The following is a 15819-nucleotide window of genomic DNA, read 5'->3' as shown; positions in this document are numbered from 1 at the left end:
AAATTCCCTAAAGGACACCGTTAACAAATGTAACGATTCTACATTTTTCTCGTTTCTTACTTGTTCAACAGCGTATTTATTTCCTCGTGGCTTCATTACACTTGTTTTCAGTATATACCGTAACTGTTGAACGCACTTGACTGGCTTCAAAGAATATGAAGGATGACGGCGAAAGAGAGGGTCGTACTGTGATCTAGAAACTCTCGTATTCTGCCTCTAACTGAGAAAAATATAGTGGTTTTTCAACATAGTCAGCGTAGTTATGAAATTGTTGACACTGTTCTCGGGTAGATATTGTGTATCTGTGAGTTACGTCTGGTCCGCGACGCAATTTTCAAGAAAAGAAAAAAAAATATCGGAGTACTAACACAACATTTTGAGAAGTATTATCTCAACAATCCTCCCTTTCACGCAGTGTCAGTGTACATGATTTGTTTATTCGCTTATTTCCTTTCACGAGCGATATAAACTGTTGACTGATAAAAAAAAGCGAAAGATAGGCTACAGAAGAGGGAACACAGGACCATTTCGCTGTTCCCAAGGACGACTAAAGGGCAAGCCTTTTACTTAAAAATGTTAACGTCAGTTCGAACTGTCACACCACACCAGAACGATATTACGTCTATCGCTTCAATTCCCTCGTGTCGTAGCATTTAGTGATTATTGGTGGTGATTAACGATCAGGGTATTGCTGGCATGCCTTTGATGTTCTGCTCATGGAGGTCGCGTCGGCGCGGAAATATTGTTCGATTGAGCCTGCTGGTTTAGTTCTGGCTCTGAATTCCATTGCTCTTTGTGACAGTCATGCTACCATGTTCTGCGATATCGTCGGTTTTCGTCCATGGTTACTCTTCGTTATTGGCTGTTACAGATAGAGTATAATGTCATCAGTTACGGTTCCTTTGCTTCCGATACTGCCAGGATTATGTAGAGTTTCACACAATGCCCGAAGAATTCCCCCCCGACAAGCTACCCTTGTCAACTGCCGAAGGGATCTCGTAATTCTGCGTATATGCGTGCGTGTAGCCAGTTGTCCAGAAGAATCGGTAATATACTACCTAGAGCACAGAAGTGTAATCTCATTCATTGCAGTAATAAAACTCTGTCAACGTACAAATATCATTGTCCAGTGAAGGTAAGGTGGCCAGAAAACGGATTACATTGCTTAACCACCGGTATAAAAGAAGACTCCCCTCCTTTATCATATGACTGGCGGTGCTTGTACTGAGGACATCGGCATACGCACTAGACACTTGCTCCGTGATTTCATATTCGTGGGAACAAATACACGTGAACCTATTGTTTCAGACTCGGCGCTTATATGTAATGAACCCTTTATTTGCCTCCGCTGAATGCATAAGTTCTCTGCACACTTCTGTTTAGTGCTGTTGTCGATACAACGAAGTTCTCTCGGTTATTATTGCACACAAGGACAACCGCCCTGTTTTGCATTCCTTCAAATCCTTTTTAACCGCAACTCGCTTGCTTGACACTTGAAGATTTTTGTTCGGAGCAAGTGGTCACACCATAAAATGTTAGTCGAAGTGCATGAAGAAATGAACGCTATGCCGACATTCTATTATCTTACTTGCAAAATGATGGCACGAGTGCAACATCTGTAGCATCGTTGACAGGACGGATTGCAGATCGTCGGCACCTATCCGAGTGGAGGGTCTGAATAAGAGATTCGGACGAATCTGCGACCGTGGAGGCTGCAGATTCCTTGACGTGCGCCATAGGGTGGATAAATGTTACGATCCGCTTAATAGATCAGGAGTCCATTACGCACAGGACTTGGCTACATGGGTAGCGGGGGCTGTGTCGAGTGGGCTGAGCGGTTATTTAGGATATACAGGATCATCGAACAAGAAAAACAAGGTTTCACTTCAAAAGGCTAAAATCAAACACAGGAAGAGGAGAGACCTAGGAAACATTGGGATGGCAGTTGTAAACAGCAGCAACTGTGTTAAGAAAGAAGAAAAGCCTCAAGTGCTAAACAGAAAGCACTAAAGCTGAAATTTTGTATAGATATTGAAAACTGACTAAAGCTGTATGTAAGTTCATCTGAAGTTTCTTTTACCAAGAACTGAGCAATGTTCATATAGGACAAAGTCAGTTGGAGGTGGTGTGATTGTTGCTGTTGGAAGTAGTTTACTTTGTAATGAAACTGAAGTGGATAGTGATATGTCCGCGGACGGCGGCACAAAAAATATCCAGGTAGCAATGACAGAACAAGTTGATTTATCAAAGATTAATGGTACGTCTCCTCCGACGCAAATTGAAACAAAACAAAATAAATCACTCTTTAAATTAGAACAATAATACTTGACAGCTGAAGGCCTGTTTGACTGTCACAAAGTTCACTGAACACACACCTAATGATAATCAAAATCGTGTAGGATCTTCAATGTTAATGTGTAGGGTCTTTCAAATACTACGCAATTTTTAAAAAATTGAATAATTAAGTAAAAAAAGCATCGAAATAAAAAATTCTTTCATCTTCATCTCCATACACTCCCATTTAACTGTGGAAAATTATATCACGCACATGTCCACCTCCACTGCCTCAGAAGGCTGTTACTCGATCTATGAAGTTCGTGATGGTCCTTTCATAGGCATCTCTGTTGATGTTGATGCCGCACTGAATTTCTTCCTTAAGTTGGAGAACTGTTTGTGGTTTGTCCTCGTAGACCTTGTACTTCACATATCCCCATAAAAAGAAGTCACATGGAGTAAGGTCACAAGGTCTGGGAGACCATTCCAAGTCGCCACATAGTTAGATGACAGACTGAGGGACTTTTTTCATGGCATAGGGTTATTGTCTCGCGGGATGTGTGTGACGTAGCCTCATCCTACTGAAACCGCATATTGGCTGTATCCACTTCATGCAGATCGGGCCGAAAGTCGTTTCTGATCATTTCATGGTAATGATCACCGTTAACTGTTACTACATTGCTGTCGAAATTTTCAAAAAAGGGGCCAATCATACCACCTGTCAATAAGACACAACAAATTGTGATTCATAGTGGATGCATGTGGCTCTATCTGATCACTCTAGGGTTTTCTTGACTCTAAATATGGTAAATTTTGGTGGTTAACGAACCTACACGGATGATACTGTGCCCCGTCAGTGAAGGTCGTTGTCCTCTTCTTGTTTTGTGGGAATCCACTCGGCGAAATTTCTCTGTTTCAGATGATCTGAGGGTTTAAGGAACTGCACAAATTGAAACTTGTGTGGATGCATATGAAAATCCTTTTTCAAAATTCTTTGCAAAGAGTCTGTCGAAATCCCCAGTTGTTGAGACAGACATTGAAGAGACTTGTTAGGGCTCACTGCCACACTTTCTTGCACCAAAGCAATGTTTGTTCCGCGGTTTCGTCCAGGCGATTTTGTGGTTGCAACAGGCCCGGTTTCCTCGAATTTCTTTATCTACCGCAGAACTGTTGATTCTGTAGGAGCATTACTACGCCCAAAGATGCCGCGAAATCTAAGAACAGTCTCTGCATAGCATTCGCCGGTTCTGTAATGGGTTTTCATAACATGTTCCTCCTTTGTTAACTGCTCCATGGCATCTAAGATCCTGAAATACACAAACAACGATTGATCAAGTAATCAGAATGTCAATCATTATTAAAAGTAACAAATACAGTGCTGTAAATTCGAAAACAAAATTTTAACACTTAATTTAAAAACTGTATAGTATATGAAAGAACCTGTACAAACAGAATGAACAAAGTTTAAATCCCCGTAGGGAGCAAAATTGTCTAAGTCCGACGTGTAGGTAATGGAAAATTAAACAGGACTGAATTTAAAAGTCCACAAGTCTGTCACGACGACAGTCCCCGACGTCTTCGGCAGGAAGGCCACGAACGCACTAAGCCCACAGCTGGCAGCTCCCGGGCTCGCTAAGTCTGAAGTGATTGGCAGTGACGTCGTGGAGGCGGTTCTCGAGTAAGAATCCTATTTGATGCAATCCTTGTGGAATCGGCCCCTGGCCTAGGAAACTCAATTCAGAGCGAATTGCTCTGGTCTGACGCGAGCGCTGACCAAAGTCCCACTCGAAGCTTGGGTACAGCCGGGCCTATTTTCGACCACGTGTTTTGTGGAAGAGAATAGGTCCGTGCAGCCCACAGCCTCTAGCAGTGTCTGGGTCGCCTCCTGATGGGACGTCGAGGCATGGTAGCCCGTCTTCTAAAAATTTACCCCCTGTGTTTCAGGGATTTTTAGAATCACGGATGTGGTAATTGCTGATACCACGGGCGTTAAGCCTCGGTACAGCAGATAGTTGCTGTGAGCTATTATGGGTAGATGTTATACATAAAAATCAGAATTAATTAATAAAAGTCCTTTTACCTACCCCCCCCCCCCAACCCCTGATTAAGGTGATACATTTGCTGAAAGGTTCAAAGAAAACGTCTCATTTCGGATGGGTAGTCAACTCATACAGTTACATCATACAATGTCGTATAATGACCAGCCAAGTGGTACCGCTATGTCGACGCAACTTACGTGGTATCGACATATAGTATAGGCGAAATAGGTGCCTTCCTGATACATCTCAAGAATATTAATGCGAAAATCAATTTACTATGGAGATGGAGAATAAGGGCCAACTGAATTTTTTGGATGTGTCTTATTAAGCGAGGGGACGGGATGTTGGGCCACAGGGTATATAGAGAAGCCACGCATACTGACCGTTACCTTCATAAAGATTTTAGACCCTTGATGGAACCACTGTGATGTTTATGTGGGTTCCTGGTCACGTCCGTCTGCCGGGAATAGCAGCCGCTGACGCTGCTGCCAAGGCTGCAGTCCTGGTACCTCGGCCCGCTAGTTCTTCCATTCCCTCCCCGTGTTGCCGTCTGTCAGCAGGTGGTCATTTTGGCATTACCACTCGTCCTTCCTTCATGGGAACAAGCTCCGGGTAATTAAACCTCTCCCAGTAGCTTGGACGACCCCTCTCAGCCTCTCGCCGTCAGATCAATTTAGCTAGGTTGCCTATTGGTCACTGTCTTTTTAGCCATCGCGAATCGTAAAGTGGTGCTTCCCCACCACGTTGTGATCATTGCCCTCAACCTTTGACTGTTCGCCATTTCCTGACGACATGTTCTTTTTTTTACTCACTTACGTTGCAATTTGTTTAGCGTCTGAGTAATCGGCCGTTTTGCCGGGCGGAGTGGCCGAGCGGTTCTAGGCGCTACAGTCTGGAATCGCACGACCGCTACGGTCGCAGGTTCGAATCCGGCCTCGGGCATGGATGTGTGTAATGTCGTTAGGTTAGTTATGTTTAAGTAGTTCTAAGTTCTAGGGGACTGATGACCTCAGATGTTAAGTCCCGTAGTGCTCAGAGCCATTTAGCCATTATCGGCCGTTTTAGCAAACGGCGCGAGGGCTGTCGCCCGCGTTATACTTTTTATCCCTCGTAGCAATACAGTGAAGAACATTAAATCTTTAGTTCAGGACCACCTCTGTTTAGCTGTCTTTCCTTCCGTCCATTGGGCTTGACTTGTAGTCGCTTTTAACTTCTTTTGTCTTCGTATTCTATAGTTCTGGCATGGGCGCGTATGGCCGTCATTTTTGCGCCGAAAACAACACAGATTCTAACCATCACGGCAGACAAAAAAGAGATGATTAAAATCTTGGTGGTCAGGGCGTTCAAATTTTGTGAACCGACTTACTTAAAAGATGAAGTTGAACATCCACGGTCGGCTTTCAAGAAGAATGGTTGTTTTAACAAGGAGATGGATAGTGCAATTCGCGCTAGCGAGAGAATCTAGATCGACGAGGGACAGTAGCTGCCTAGCGGGAAAGTAATCCTTCCGTTCATTGGTAAGATTATAGATCGTATTGTGAAAGTGTTAAAGAAGTATTGTGTTGAAACTATCTTCAGACGTACCAGGTAGATAAACGAACGTTTAAGATAGGCAGAAGATATGCGATATCCTTTGGCTACACCGGGCGTATACAAAATTCCTTGTAGTTGTGGACTATCATATATTGGTACCACGAAAACAAGTGTTAACACCTGTCTGGTTGAACACAATATGAAGTGCCGCCTGGGACACACAGATAAATCGGCGGTAGCTGAACTGTTTACCAAGAGGATGTTCACGAAATAGATTTCAGTGAGGCGAGCGTCATATCGAAAACATCGCATTATCAGGTACGCATCACTGAAACAATTTTAAAAGAACCGTGCAAGATCTTAAATTAGATAACATCTGGATGTTAATGACGATCGATTACTTTCATTCGAGAATGTTGGCATTGGCAGAGAATCTCATAGCCGACGTCATGTGATGGACTGAGGTGGTCGTAGTAAGACTGAACACCCTAACATCCAAGCAGACCATGAAATAAGCTTGAAATATAGCTATTTAAGAAAAGCAGATAAAAATTATGTTGGCACCCTCCTCGGACAGTTTCCATCCCTTCCAAATTACGTAAACATAGACCAGATGAGGCCGAAAGTCAAGAAATGGTATTCACGGCAATAGAGAGAATCGTGTCAATTGCATTATAGACAGAACAGATCCCAATTGGTACGCAAAACAGGTCAGGACACCGTTGGCAGAAGCAACGAAAAAAGTGCGCCAGATCTAAAAGAATGCAAAATTTCTAAGACCGACGATGTTTCGCAGACTCTCTAAACTTGGAGCAGACTTAAATTCGTGATGCTTTAATAGATTCCACAATGCTCTGTCTCGAAATCTAGCAGAAAACCCAAAAGTACTCTGGTCGTATGTAGAATATGCCAGGGGCAAGACACAATCAATACCATCACTGCGCGACAGAAATAGTAATATTACGGATGATAAAACCGCTAAAGCGAAGTTACTAAACACAGTTTTCCGAAATTCCCTCGCCAAAAAAATTGCAATAAAAATTCGAGAATTCGAATCAAGAATAGCAGCGGACTTTACAGATAGGCCTGCCTTCGGTGTGAAGACCCAAGTTACAAAGACCAGTTTTCCTGTCCGGATTGCTTCGTTCGAGTTAAGTTCCATAATCTTTTAGGCTGGAGGTTTTAACGTGTTGCAGAGTGGCTGGCTCATCCTTTTATTTTCGTGACCAGACAGCCACGATCCTCTGCTGTACAGTTTTAATTCTTTCTGCCTTTCTTCTCTATGTTGTTTTTGTTGCTGTGCTCCGTTTTGCATGTTGCCTTACCATTGACCTTGGGGCTTTTCTTCTCCCGGAATTTTTCTTTTAGTGTTAAGAATGACTGGTGGATGGTTTCAATGTGCTCTGTGTGTTTATGAAACAAGGGACCGATGACCTTTGTAGTTTGGTCCCTTTAATCTTTAAACCAACCTACCTTTCGCAGTACGTTGATGTAGTAGCTCAATATCTAGCAACGTCTACATGCATGCTCCGTACCTAAGGACTGGAAAACTGCACAGACCACACCAATACACATGCAAGGAAACAGAAGCAATTTGCTGAAAATAGACCCACACCATTGACATAAATTTGTAGTAGGATTTTCAACACAGGCTCAAACATTATGAATGACCGCGAAGAAAACGATCAATCGACACATCGCACTGATTCAGGACATATCGATCTTGTGAAAAGCAACAGGCTCTTTATTCATTAGAAATAATGATTGATATCAATATATCTCAAATGATTCCATATTACTAGATTTCGAGAAGGCTTTAGACACCGTTCCTTATAATAAGACTACTGGACTCGTGATATCCTGTCAGAAAGGTCACAGTTCGTAGTAACTGAAGAAAAGTCTTAAAGTGCAGCAGGTGCGATATCTGTCGTTCCATAGGAAATGTTATGCCCCCCCCCCCGTTCCTAATCTATATGAACGATTTAAGAGACAATGTGACAATCCCTCTTAGAATGACTGCACGTGATGCCGTTCACCTTCTAGTCAAGTCATCGGAACGACAAAAACAATTACAGAATGATTTAGATATCTATGGTACGAAAAATGGCAACTGTCCCTACCCTAAACGATGAACAGTATTAATCCGTTAAATTTCGGTTACGCGATAAATAACACAAATTTAAAGGTTGTCGATTCAGCTAAACATCTACTGATTCCAATTACGAACAACGTAAAGTAGAGCCATCAAACAGAGAATGTTATGTGGAAATGCGAACCAAAGACTACGTTTTATGGGCAGTACACTTAGAAGATGCAACAGATCTACTAAAGAGACGACCTACACTACGCTTCTCCGTCCTTTTCTGGAGTATCGCTGTGCGGTGTAGGATCCTTACTAGATATGATTGAGAGATGCCATCGGAAAAGACCATCCTCAGTTATTTTGCTTCCCAAATAGCAAAACTCATCTACTACTAATTCCTAATCTAATTCCCCCAGCATCACCTGATTTAATTAGACTACAATCCATTGTTATCGTTTTGTTTTTTTATTGATGTTCATCTTATAACCTCCTTTCAAGATACTGTCCTTTCTATTCAACTGTTCTTCCAGGTCCTTTGCTGTGTCTTACAGAATTACAATATCGTTGGCAAACCTCAGTTTTTATTTCTTCTTCATGAATTTTAATTCATACTCCAAATCTTTCTTTTGTTTCCTTTACTGCTTGCCTAATATACAGATTGAATAACATCGGGGATAGGCTAAACCCTGTCTCACTCTCGGCTCTTACAACTCTCATTTGGCTTCTGAGGTCGGCTTCCTCCCCTTTGTTCTATTCGTCTGTAAGGAATTCGTGTTAGTATTTTGCATCCGTGACTTATTAAAATGATAGTTAGCTAATTTTCACACCTGTGAGCATCTGTTTTCTGTAATTCGAATTATATTCTGAGGGTATTTCACCTGTCTCATACATCTTGCGACGTAGCGATTTAGTGCAAAAAGTACGAGGCAAAACATTTTGAACGTCACGAATAACACCACATTGAACATAAAAAAATTTCCCAATAATTTAAAAAACACAATCAAATCACAACTATACGACAATTACCAAACTGAAGTTATGTCTTTATACGAGACACACGCTCCTCAAATCGTCTGGCCAGATACAGGAACAGGGAACAACAACAGAAGGGTGAACAGTCCGATATGGACGCAGTAAGACACAAAACACTCGCAGCGAGCGAACCAGTCACAACTGTCACGCTTTCGTTTCCGGTGCACATCCCTCGTGTCCGGTAGATGCTCAGCCAGCCGAAGTTGGAAGTCACACGGGAAGCCAGCCCGCTGCCTCGGAGACCTGCGTTGTCTGTGCCGCTTCATTCACTGCCTCTCCTGGAAAGCGGACCTCAATGCCACTTGCGGCGAACGTGCCACGCCCCCCTTCGTGCCAAAGACCGTGTTTCAGGAGACGTGGCGCGAGCTGTCGATCGCGCAACGGTTCGGTATTGTCACTAGAGATCTTTCGTTTGTATTAACAATACTTCAACCGATACTGAGAACAGAATAAAAATTTCGGAGATATTACTTTTCAGCACGCCCTCGCAGTATAGGGCGTAAGTCTCATCATTGATAAATATTTCGGAAAATTACATTACAAAAGCATTATAATGCTTTAATTTATGAAATACATCATAGATTTTTATGCCTTGTAGCGTCTAACCTTCCGTGGTGTACTACGAAATTTAATGGAAGTGAGATGCAGTTGTAAAGAAGTTTGCCAAAATTTGTATCTACACTGACCAACATAGAGGTGCGTACAACATTCCTCTATAATGGTGAAAAAGCGTTACTCCCTGTAACGTCACTGTCGGCTTCGACAATGCTTGAAACGGGAAGGTGTCGACACGTATGATAAAAAAGGCCGCAGCTCAGAAATGCGTGTGTCGTGTAAGGCGGGTTAATGGTGTGATATTGGCACCAAAATTCACCACAATTCTCTTCTATTTAGCCAGGCTAGTACCACAACGGTCAATATGAGCATGCAACGACAATCGAAATATATATATCTCCATTGTTTTCAAAAACCTTATGTTCAAAATATAAGTCAGTTGTATCCAGTGATGTTTCGTCCATTTTTACTTTCTTATTTTCTATTTATTAAGATTTTCCCCTATACTAAGGTTTTTCTCTAACATAACAAATACCCGTAAATTAATACCAGGTGATCAAAAAGTCAGTATAAATTTGAAAACTGAATAAATCACGGAATCATGTAGATAGAGAGGTACAAATTGACACACATGCTTGGAATGTCATGGGGTTTTATTTGAACCAAAAAAATACAAAAGTTCAAAAAATGTCCGACAGATGGCGCTTCATCTGATCAGAATAGCAATAATTAGCATAACAAAGTAAGACAAAGCAAAGATGATGTTCTTTACAGGAAATATGTCCACCATCATTCCTCAACAATAGCTGTAGTCGAGGAATAATGTTGTGAACAACACTGTAAAGCATGTCCGGGGTTATGGTGAGGCATTGGCGTCGGATGTTGTCTTTCAGCATCCCTAGAGATGTCGGTCGATCACGATACACTTGCGACTTCAGGTAACCGCAAAGCCAATAATCGCACGGACTGAGGTCTGGGGACCTGGGAGGCCAAGCATGACGAAAGTGGCGGCTGGGCACACGATCATCACCAAAGGACGCGCGCAAGAGGTCTTTGACGCGTCTAGCAATATGGGGTGGTTCTAATAAAACCCCATGTCATTCCAAGCACGTGTGTCAATCTTTACCTTACTATCTACATTATTCCGTGGTTTATTAAGTTTTCAAATTTATACTGACTTTTTGATCACCCGGTACATCTGATATGTAAGATCTTAGCTTATCTCGTCAGGACGTCCCTCCAGGTGTTTCGATCTTGTATATCTTCTTCCTCTGCACCAAATATTCTCATTGTTCAAAAAATGGCTCTGAGCACTATGGGACTTAACATCTGAGGTCATCAGTCCCCTAGAACTTAGAACTACTTAAACCTAACTAACCTAAGGACATCACACATCCATGCCAGAGGCAGGATCCGAACCTGCGACCGTAGCTGTCGCGCAGTTCCAGACTGAAGCGCCTAGAACCGCTCGGCCAAACCGGCCGGCATTCTCATTGTTAACCGTCCATTTTGGAACCAGGTGGTCATAGGGCGTCCTTTTCCCTTCTTTCCCACCGGTTCCCATTCCAGGATAATTTTCGGTATTCTGGCTTCCTCTATTCTTCTTAACATGCCCATACCATTGTAACTTTCTTCTATCCATCACATGTATTTCTTCTGTTACTTGCATTCTCTTTATTATCTCGTCGTATCTTATTTGCTCTTTTCTAGAAATTCTTGCTGATCTTCTCCAGAAGTCCATGTCTGCTGCTTGCAGTTTTTTACGTGTTTCAGATTAGTAGTAAAATTTTGGAAATGGTCTTATGGGACCAAATTGCTGAGGTCATCGGTCCCTAATCTTACCCACTACTTCATCTAAATTAAACTAACTTACGCTAAGCCCACACACACACACACACACACACACACACACACACACGAGGGAGGACTCGAACCTCCGACGGGGAAGCCGCGCGGACCGCGAAAAGGCGCCTCAGACCGGGCGGCTACCCCGCACGGCCAGATTAATAGCCAAAGTCGCCACTACATACGTAACTATGCTCTCTATAATCGATTTATGTATGATTCTTTTGATTAATTTTATTACATTTCTACTCCATAAAACTGAGTTGAGTATTCCAGTCACCTTCCTTCCACATTGATAATAATGTTATTAATTTGTACCTCTGATTTTCCCTCAATATCTAAACTGTATCCCAAATAACAAGTATTGACCTTCTTAATTTTCTTTCTCTCTATGTACGTCATCTGGATCATTAGTGAGGTATTCGGTTTTCTGATAATTAATTTTCAATCCTCAGTTTCTGTACTCCATTGTTAACTGGTTACATATAAAATTTGCATCCTCTAAACCTTATGCTATAACTACTTTATCACCAGCGAATAGTATAAACTCCATATTTAATTTCCAGCCCCATCCCGTTACAATTACGGGGCCATGTCTTAATATTTATGTATATATACATTTTAAATAATGTTAGTAACATGCGGCAGCCACTTTATATTTACAACAAATTAAAATTTACTCATGGTTTTTTGCACTGCGTACCACTGGGGTCATTATGACGCCAGCCTAAATTCCTTTCATTTCTTGAATGTACTATTTATGATAGTAGAATGATGACTGTTACCTTGACCAACTGCAATGAATGTTTTTATGTTCATTAAAATACTGTCATTTTATTCCGTGCAAATTAATTGGGGTCTATATCACCCCAGTGGTACTCAGTGAAACAAAAGAAATGCTGGTGGAAGCAGGGTTAAAGAAAATCAGCTACGAACCGGTAAATAATATTCTCCTTCGAAAATAATGAATGTAATTAAAATTTTGTCTGCCCGCATCTCGTGGTCGTGCGGTAGCGTTCTCGCTTCCCACGCCCGGGTTCCCGGGTTCGATTCCCGGCGGGGTCAGGGATTTTCTCTGCCTCGTGATGGCTGGGTGTTGTGTGATGTTCTTAGGTTAGTTAGGTTTAAGTAGTTCTAAGTTCTAGGGGACTGATGACCTAAGATGTTAAGTCCCATAGTGCTCAGAGCCATTTTTGAACCTAAATTTTGTCTGCTGTGTTTTAACGCGTTTGAGTAAAGTTTTCATGCATGTTTTAATATGTAATTTACTCAGATACCCCATTATGTTCATTCTCTCACCGAACAATTTTACATTTCCAGTTTCCACCGCTAGGCACAACGTAGATGTAACTTTCCCAACTGGTGTCTCCACGTGTTACTGTGTGCCTTAGTCCTACGTAGAGCGTCGCAAACTTTTCTTCTATTTGGTGTTCGGAAGTTTAAGTTCATGATACAACCTGTTTTCCTTATTAACATGATATGTTGTGATTTGTAATAACTTTCGAGACAGCCGTAAAGGTCAGTCCCTGCAACATCTACACCTACGTCCATAGTCTGCAAACAAACTGTGAGGTGTGTGGTTGAGGGTACTAGTTATTAGGACATTTTCCCGTTCCATTCAAGTGTGGGCTGCAGGTAGAGAGAATGCTTAAATGTCGCAATTAGTATAATGTTGCCCCCTCGATCGCTACCAGAGCGATACACACTAAAGTTCAGGAAAAAAAACAGAACACCTTGAAAGACTAGAGACAGGACGTTCATATTCACAGGACTTGTACATTAGTATATTCTACAGAAATGATAAGCATTTGAACCACGTCGGTCTGCGGGTTTAAGGTCAACATCAACTTCGCGGCGCAACACCACCTACCGGTAAAATGTGGTTGCGGTTCTCGTTGTCGCTATAAACCGACGGTAATGGATCACGGCGACTTGAGCAGACGTGCAGGATGCCTCGCAGATGTATGCGCGAACCGAACCGTTATTGGCATGAGAGAATGTGATGTATCCAGCCTCTGAAATTGCTGCTCGTGTGGGACGAAGTGTTTCGGCAGTGCAAGGGATGCGTAACGGGTGTGTGTCGAATGGTTCACGGAAGGCCGCAGAACACGTCGCAAGAAGAAAAGACAACAGATGGACGAAGTTAGTACTGGAGTGGAGTCCGAGAGAGCACCGGAGGCCTAGAGGAAGACCACCAGACAGATGGGACAAAGACATCAAGAAGATCGCTGGTAACACCTGGCAGAGAACTGCCCAAGACCGTCCCACTTGGAGAAGACTTCTGAAAGCCTACCTGAATCCACGACTCGAAGAGGCCACATCATCTAATGATTGAATTGGCTGATGATGATATATATATATATATATATATATATATATATATATATATATATATATATATATCTGGCTTGTTCCACATCATGTCGATAAGACAATCGTGAAAATGATCTACAGAACATGACATGATTAAACTAAGCAACAGGACGCATGCTGAACTGAGGTGGCTGAAATGCAGAACATATTAATGTGAACGTCCTGTGAATATGAACTTATCTCTAGTCTTTCAAGGTGTTCTGTTTTTTTCTTAACATGTGTGTACAAGGGATTGCAGTACATTCAAAGATTCATTACCTATAGCTCGTTCTTGATTCTCTGTAAGCAAGCTTTCATGGGATAGATTGCAATTTCTTCAATCGTTCGCCAGTTTAGTTCTTCCAGCAGCTCCGTAACACTCTGCCACAGGTCAAACAAATCTGTGACTATTTGCGCTGCACTTCTTTGTACATTTTCAATATCCCCTGTAAGCCCTGTTTCATTCTGATCCCACGTACTTAAGCGATGTTCCAGGATGGGTCACATGACTGCTTTGTAAACAAACTCCTTCGTAGATTTATTGCATTTCTCTAATATTCTACCAAAGAACCGAAGTCTGCCACATGGTTCTTGTACGATTGAGCCTACGTGATCGTTCCATTTCATATACTATATACTGTTACAACCAGGCACTTCTGTTTTGTTTTGTCATATTTTTCTATGTATACGAAAGATATTCATCTTCCGACTGCTGAATAGGTTAGAGAAGCCTTAGCGAGAGTCTTCAGAAATTCATTTACTTTTTTCAGAGAACTTAAGCCTTGTGGCACGGTCCTTCAAAATCCTTTCCTGCAATAGTGTTAGTCACGCACACTTCATATGAAATAACACAGGCATTAAAGGAAAGCTCCACCTCCCTGACCTCCGACGCGCCAGTCATACTCAGCCAATGGTGTCATTTAGGTGCGATATGGAGGGCGGGCAGCACGCCGCTCTCCCGGCCATTGTGGGCTTTGTATACCTTCGAGCCGCTCGTTCGAGTAACTCCTCAGTTGCCAACACGAGGCTGAGTGTGCACCTCTTTCCAATCCTCCTCCAAAGGAAAAAATCCTGACAGTACGAGGCATTGAACCCAGACCCTCCGCCTGGCAGTCAGTAACGCTGACCACTCAGATGCGTAGGCGGACAACCTCTAGATTTAACAGTGTTGGGATAAAGTTTAGTCAGACTGGGAAGCGTGCACAGATAACCTATAACCTAATGGTTAAAGAGAGAGCTCGCAATAAGCTTGAAATACAGGTTCGATTCCTGGTCTGGAACAAATTTTGAATTATCACTAAGCGTTCATTACATCGTATGCTCATCCTGTCCGAACAGTTTGAACTCATATTGTTTCATGTCATGCATATTCATTGAGTTCAGTCTCATCCGCCCATTCGATTCCTTTAACTAACTAAGAACGCAGTCTTGCCCAGGTGTGTGTTTCTTCCAATCTTCTGTTAGTCAATCTCACCCACCCCGTCACTATGTCAATCTCCTCATCTCCGTCTTCTTCTCTCCCCCCTGTCTCTGTCCATCTCCTCCTCCTCCTCACTATCTGTGCCCATCTCCTCCTTCCCAATCGGTCTGTTAATCTTCTCCCCATTTCCTTAGCCACGTTATCATGCTCACGCCAATAACAGGCTAGTGGATCTTACCGCCACATTATTTCTCTCCAGACTGTAACAAATATATGTACAAAATCTGGTTGTAATCGTTCTGGTGGTTTAGGATTAGCTTTCTACCTGTAGCTTTGTCCGCTTACGCACATGTCAAATATTTCGTCCTGCAGTTTCATTTTCACCCAGTTGAATGTTTGACGTATCTCCTGCTATGTGCTGTGCAATGATACAATTTTTGCAGGTACATCCAGTGGTATAGGTGGCTATTGTCTTCTAAATGTGTTGGAAATAGAATAGTAAAGAAGCAGTAAATTAAAACGTAATACACGATGCTGCAGTTTTTCACGCATCTCAGCGTTTGACGTCGTGATCCTAAACCATGTGTCGTACAGTGATATGTCTTTGTACGTACTTTCAGAAACATATGTCGATATTTCCTGCGAATAGAGTTAGCAGCAACGAAGTAATAAAGTTAAACGTCTTG

General features: G+C 42.3%; 1 protein-coding gene across 1 annotated transcript in view; it reads left to right on the top strand.

Moving 5' to 3' along the window:
• The window catches only part of LOC124594744 (pancreatic triacylglycerol lipase-like), a 162360-nt gene that overhangs the window by 13736 nt on the left and 132805 nt on the right, over window positions 1-15819 (top strand). The window lies entirely within an intron of this gene.

The sequence above is a fragment of the Schistocerca americana genome, chromosome 2 (genome assembly GCF_021461395.2).
Source record: "Schistocerca americana isolate TAMUIC-IGC-003095 chromosome 2, iqSchAmer2.1, whole genome shotgun sequence".
Taxonomy (NCBI): domain Eukaryota; kingdom Metazoa; phylum Arthropoda; class Insecta; order Orthoptera; family Acrididae; genus Schistocerca; species Schistocerca americana.
The sequence above is the reverse complement of the archived record's forward strand: the minus strand, read 5'-3'. Positions and strand labels throughout refer to the sequence as shown.